This window comes from Benincasa hispida, chromosome 4, assembly GCF_027475165.1.
Source record: "Benincasa hispida cultivar pf3 chromosome 4, pf3_genome.v1.1, whole genome shotgun sequence".
Lineage (NCBI taxonomy): Eukaryota > Viridiplantae > Streptophyta > Magnoliopsida > Cucurbitales > Cucurbitaceae > Benincasa > Benincasa hispida.
Window position 1 is genome coordinate 52,039,189 of NC_143481.1, and position 7,603 is coordinate 52,046,791.

The following is a 7,603-nucleotide window of genomic DNA, read 5'->3' on the forward strand; positions in this document are numbered from 1 at the left end:
CTTTCTCTAATCCGCCGCCTTTATTTACTTCTTTTTCATCAACGTAACAACACACCCAAAACTTATTATTTACTTGGTTACCACAAAGTTTTCATAAATATTACCAACATAACTATTTTCACAAGTCCCTGTGTTTGACCCTGGACTTACCAGGAAACTTAGGGGAATTTACACTTGAATCCCGCTGGGGAAACTTGAGTGCACAACGCAATCCATCAACACATATCATCCATATTTCCACTTCATAAAAATAAAGCATTAGTAAGCTTGAGATTTTTCTCTCTCGGAATCTCATGGAAGTTGTCAAGTAAATAAGATTTACTGAGCGACAACTTGGAGCGAGCTAAATGATCGTGTAGTGTTTGTAAGCGACAGGCATGCAGCTAAGCGATGAGCTAAACGATCGCTTAGTTTTTGGTAGATGATCACTTAGCTTTTGCTAAACGATTGGGCATCGACCTATACGATAGGTTCAGCCGTCTCCCACTTGCTCAATCGTTTACACGATTGTTGTTTCCTTTGTCTTCTACCTCAAACCAAGTCCACACAGAGCCCACCCTCTGGATTCTCACACCGAGTATACCAAGGTAGCCTTCTTGGTGGTGTCATTCTCAACTCAACACCGTCAAGGTTCTGTGGAGGCTGCTCGTGCTGTTGGGGTGTTTGTGATCGAGGCGATCACTGAGTTCGAGTGCGTGGTGTTTGTGCAGTGTAGTGGTCGTGCTGGATAAGCGTTCGAGGTTGCTGTGTTCGAGCATTCATGATCAAGGACTTTGGCGATGAGTCTACAAATGTGTGTAGTATTTTTCCTTGGTTATTTGTAGTATCATGCTGTAATTTCTATTATGAATGCATAACCGTATGTTTTTGTTTATGACTGTAATTTGTAAAGTTCATATATGATTGTAATTTGGAATGATCTTTCCGCTGCTCATGGAAATCCTCATGTTTTATTTCCTTCAATTGGTACCAGAGCTAGGTTGTTCTGATATTCCAAATTACAAGTCTGTTTTGTATTCGATTTCCTTCACAAAATCCAAAATATATGTTGTAGTCTATACTGCATAACCCAAAACGAGTTCTGTAGGGATGCATAACTCATCATAGATCGAACCATGTCCAATAGGGTTCGATTTCCTTTTTGATACACCATTCAGCTGAAGTATACCAGGTGCTGAGAGTTAGGAGACAATTCCATGTTCTATGAAATAGTTTTGGAATGTATGATCCAAAAACTCTCCACCTCGATTAGATTGAAATGTTTTAATTGTTTTATTTAATGCATTTTCAACTTCAACCTTAAACTCTTAGAACTTTTCAAAAGCTTCAGACTTCTATTGCATTAAATAAAAATTCTCATATCTTGAATAATCATTAGTAAAATGGATGAAATATTCAAACCCTCCTCTTTCTTTAACATTCACTGAACCACAGAGGTCTGAATGTACAAGCTCTGAGGGTTCTTTGGCCCTATGACCTTTTAGTAAAATATCTTTTAGTCATTTTTCCTTCAAGGCATGACTTACACACTGGTAAAGAATTTTTTCATACTCAATTTGAAGTCTATTCTTGACCAGGCTCTCAATCATATTGAGATTGATGTGTCTTAGTCTTAGGTGCCAAGGACAAGTATTTTCTTTAGGAGAAATTTTATGCCTTTTATTTTTAGTAACTGCAGTTTTAAACATTTCATTGTTAAGGAGGCCTTTAGTTGCTAACAGTCTTAGCACATACAAATTATCTTCAAGTTAGCACAACAAATTAATACTCTATTCCTATAAATAAACATTTATTTACTTGAAAATTAAGAGAATAATGTTGTTCAAGAAGACATTTTACAGAAATCAGGTTCCTTTACAAACCTGAAACCACATATACATTGTCTAATAAAAATAAGATTTCTACAAGTAGAGTCTGAGCCCTCCCATTACCATAGCTGAGACGACATGCTCGGTTTCAACATGCATCATCATCTCCCCAACTTTAAATTGTGACTAGGAACTAATTCCCTGAAATAAAGAACAAACATTGTTAGTGGGCCTGAATCAATTATCCAGACAAAATCATCATTTTCCACTAAACAGGTCTCTAATACAAGTAAATCATATTTACCTTGCTTGGTCTTCTTCTTTTCTGCCAAGTATTTGGGACAGTTCCTTTTCCAATGTCTCTCGTGGTTGCAATGGAAACATATTCTCTTTGCAGCCTTGGCCTTTTTGCCATTATGGGCAACAGCTGGTGAGTTAGCTTTCCCTTTTCTACCTTTCTTCTTCTTCCATTTTTTGGTGCAGGAAGAAGAAGGCATAGACTTAGTTCCAAAGGATGATCCTCTGTAGAACTTCTTTGAGGACGAGGCAACATTTCCCTTTCCCTTTTGTTCCTTGCTTGTCATCAAGGATTGAAAAGTCTGAATCTCATTGAGCAAGGTGGTCAGTTGAAGCCAATCCTATTCATAACAGTATTGCTATGGAACTGTAGGAAACTTCAGGTAAAGATTCCAAGATGAAGCTAACCTGACTAGTTTCATCAATGATAGACATATTCATCTCTACCACATTAAAGTGAACCATGATGTTGAGAATGTGTTCTCTAATAGATGGCCCTACTTGCATATTGGGATTGAAGATGTGTTTTAGAGCGTCATGCCTAAGTTGTGCGTATGGTTGTTCGAACATCCCTCACAGAGACTCCATTATCTGACGGGCAGTGATCGGGCTCATGCATCTTGGCCAAGACTTCTGAAACGCTTGCATTTCCTTCAACTTAAATAACCCAGCCTAGATAGAAGTAACCTTAGACAAAAGGTCCCTCATTTGTTACAAATTTAATCTTTTAATTATGAATCAATTTAATCCTATTAAACTGATTAAAAAATTAAATCAAATTTCTAATCTTATTAGAAAAGTGATCTTAGGTCTATGTGAATCATATTTTTAAACTATTTTAAAAAATGATTTTAACTTATTGTTTGCATGCAATTCTTAATTATTGATTTTAATTTCTAATTTAATTTAATTATAACTTTTATAAACAAATGAAATAAATTAAAATCATACAATTCCGTTCATTGACATACTTAGTAAATTATAACAATTATAAATTACCTAAGGTAGCGTCATGTTTCATGCAATTCCATTTCACTATTAACTATATATAACATTTATATAATAAGGTAATGAAATAATTAACATCCATACATACATACATTCAACTATAATATTATAACACTTATAATATAAATGATGCATGGATATGTTATTAATGCATGTAAATATATACTATAACACTTATATTATATGATGCTCAACCAATTGAAGGAAATCTTATTCAAGATCTCCATGAGCGGAAGCAAGATCTTTCCAAGTCCATTGTGAAAGAATAAAGGTATTCATAAACATACAAATCAATTATGCATCTTAGAACAAATTACAACATGCTATCTTAATAAAAAAAACAAAAGGAAATGAGAGATATACTATTGAAGAACTCTTCTTCTGGAATTCTCTCACTCTCGAGAGACATACATGCTTCCATACACCCTTATACTATAACAATTATAATATAAGGGTGATGCATGAATATGCTTAATGCATGCATAAATATAACTCTTATATTATATGATGCACGAGCATGCTCTTATGTAATTTAAATCATGCAAACTACTATATCATAACACTTACAATATAGAGATGATGCATGACCAATGCATAATGTAAGGTGGGATTTCAACTATATGGCAAACTATATGAAATATAATAAAACAAACATCTTATGTACATTCTCCACAATTAATGGTCCAGGATGATTAGCCTAAAAAATCGAAAATAAAATTCTATCTATTACATCAAACCATCGAGCAAACTGGTTCACAAGCAAACTGGGTCTTGAACCTCCCGGGCGAAGTCTTCCTTGATCGTTTAGTAAATTGGGCAAGTAACCACGATCGTTTAGCTACAATCGAGTACCATTTACAATGCGATGAAGCATGAGGCCACTCAATCATTTAGCACACTAATTAAACAATGCAATCTAAACGATCGTATAGATGACTACGTTGCTATGAAGCACGATCATCTAGACAATCATAGAATAAGCGCTAAGCAACTTTTCCTTCGCGATTGTGTAGTCAGTGACTAAGCGATAAAGCTTGCTGAGCTACACGATTGTTTATTGCGCACGCGTTCACCTTGCTGTCGAGTATCCTATACTCAACGATCGCTTACCCCATCGTTTACACGATCTGACCAATGCTTGGTCTTCTTCTTCCTCAAAGTAATATGCAACTCCTTGCCTTGAAGCTTCATCACGAGTGACTCACACTAACTTAAACACTTTGAATTACAGACTCGATAGCAAGTTAATATGCCCAAAAACACAGGGGCAGTTACAATTAACTTTGAATGTAAAAAAATTAAATAACTAGAGGCAACCATCCGTAAAACTCCATTAATCCACATCCACAAACATGTTTAACACTTAAACTGATCGCAGACACGCTTCACCCACCAAGAATGTAAATGTTATTCTATACAACAATGGATTTGGAATATCAGAACCTGACTCTAATATCAATTGAAGGAAATCTTATCAAAGAGCACCCATGAGCGGAAGCGCGATCGATCCAAATTCATTGTGACAAAATTCCAAGCATTCACAAACATACAAACTAGTTATGTATATTAGAACAAATGATGACACGCTTTCATAAATAAATAAAAAGAGAATGAGATACATACTTTTGAAGAACGTTTCTTCTGACTTTCTCTTGCTCTCGTGGAGTCTGGAACAACAACATCTCGCTATCTCTTAGAACGCCAACCTAATCGTCTAGTGGACCATCTTGTCAACCACGGACAACCTTCTCCACGAAAAAGCAGCCTCTCGGACACCACCACTCAGTAACCTGGGTATTCTCGGAATGAGAATCCAAGAGGTGTGGGCTTTGTTGGATTTGGTAGAGGTTTGGAGGACACAACAATCACACTCAACGACCAAGCAAGTGGGAGAGTATTATGTCTATCATATAGACTTTGTGCTTGATCGTTTAGTGAAAAAAAAAAAATAGCATGTACATGATGGTTTAGGAAATTAGGTATGATTGTTTACATAATTGTTTAGTGAAACTCGCTTGCCACACAATCATTTAGTAAAAGTCTACACGATCGTTTAGAGAATGACGCGTGTACACGATCGTTTAGACAAACACTTGAAGGCTGTCGTGTAGTCTCTCGTGAGCTAAACGGTAAGCAGTGTACTTAATGAAGCGATATCTTTACAAAATTAAGAAATTTTCATTTTATCTTTCAGTTATGAAAATTGAATGAAACCTCCCACTTCATGCCCAGTTAAAGAAGAAATTGCCTACAATTATCTCATAATTGTTTTAATTAAAAATAAATCTAATAACTAACTTATTATATTATATTTATAACCTATGGTTTTAATATCACACCATATACAACATTTAAACCATAGTCCTTTTCGCCTTTACTTGATAGAAATCATATTTATATCATTTTCCTCCAATTAATGTATCTCATACATCATGTCAACTATATCACATATAATTGAACCAGTTTAATCATATCATGTATAATCAAACTCCCTCTTGTCAATTTGAACACTTGAAATTGACCCAAAAATTGATTCTCAACTTGAATCCATTGAGAAACCAAGGGGACCTTATGGACCTATAGCTTGAAGCTCCAATAGTACGTGAATACCTGACTAAACTCTTTAGTCACGAAAATCCACCATCCGTTAACTATCGTGCACTCTAGTAAAGACTGACAGCTGCACTTTTCTCAATATAGATATATTTTTGTGCCCATTGGATATAACTAGTCAACAGTACGATAATCCTTCATAGATGCTCGTAAGTATAGCTAGGCCAATTTACCATTTTGCCTATGTAGTTACATTTAACTCCTTAAGTACCACTGATCCCTTTAATGAACAATACATCATAGTTCTACTATGAGTGGACACCTCTCAGGCCTTGAGAAGGCGTGTGGCGCTACATTGTTTAAGCCCCGGAATCAGCCCTTAAGGGAGCAATCAATCTACTTACCCCAGCTTTGGGGAAAAAGTGAATTTCATCTTGTGAAGTTGAGTTTCTAACTCCTCAATCAGACGAATCCCAAAAGTGTAGGTTTGAGTTGGCAATCTGGCCACTCGCACCCATGCAAATCAAAGGATTGCCCTCAAAGGCACGAGTTCCCAACTCACTCAGGATTAAGGTCATGTTACTTATGGTCATCCTAGTCAAGTGAAGTCTCTGTCATGAACGTCGTTATATAACGAGATTAAATACTTCATGGTCTGGTCTTATCAAACTATTTTGTATAGGACACCCACGCTCGCATGTCTTCACATGAATGGTCAGGTTCAGACCATCTGTAGCATGTCACAACACTTGTAACTATCTATAAAGCAGGCCCCGTCCGTAGTGTCACCAAGATAAGGTTTCCTTCCTATATCCATATACTATAGACCATTTTGTTTATCACTTAAGGCATGATCCACTTGTATGTCTTCATATACATGCTTAAGTTATAACGATAACCAGGGATCTTAGTTTATTGTGTTTGTGGTAAATGCAAATAAAACATCTCATGTTTTGTAGACAATAGTGACGAAAATATCTCATATTATTATATCACAAGCATTTGCAAACTATAGGACCCTACGAGAGTTTAGAGCATCAACCCCAACTCTTAGTTTATTGGTTTGTGGTTAATGCAACTAAAATATCTAATATTTCATAGACAATAGTGAAGAAAATATCTCATATTATTACATTACAAGCGTTTGTTCATACAGGACCTTACGAGATTTAGTGCATTAACCCCAACAATCTCCCACTTGTCCTAAAGCAAGTGGGTGTACAAGATAAAAACAAGTACAAAACAACAAACTAGGAGACTGAGGCCCAATACAAAATCTCCCACTTGCCCTAGTCCAGCTGCAAACGATTTCATAGACCCATGCTTTGTTGGTGACCCTAAAAAACTGTAGTCGTGAGAGCCTTCGTAAACGGGTCAACAATGTTGTGCTCCAAAGTGATCTTCATGAAGATCACGTCCCCTTGATGCACAATCTCGTGGATGAATGATACTTTCGCTCTATATATTTGTTGCACTTGTGACTCCTAGGCTTCCTGGAGTTCGCCATAGTACCACTATTATCACAATAAAGAGACATGTATGGAATAACTTCAAGAAAAGTCAGGAACTTCCTGAGCCAAATGGCCTCCTTAGCAGCTTCACAAGCCGCTACATACTCAGCCTCCATCATGGAGTCAGCGATGCACCCCTGCTTAGGGCTTCGCCATACTACAGCTCCTCTGTTAAAAGTGAACACTGATCATGAAGTAGATTTTTGTGAATCCTTATCAGTATGAAAATCAAAGTTCGTGTATCCAATAAGGATCAAATCCTTAGATCCATATACGAGCATGTAGTCTCTCGTTCTCTGAAGATACTTGAGGATGTTCTTGATGGCAGTCCAGTGACACTATCATGGATTAGACTGATATCTACTGACTATCCCCACAGAGTAGCAGATGTCAGGTCGAGTGCATAACATCACATACATCAAACTG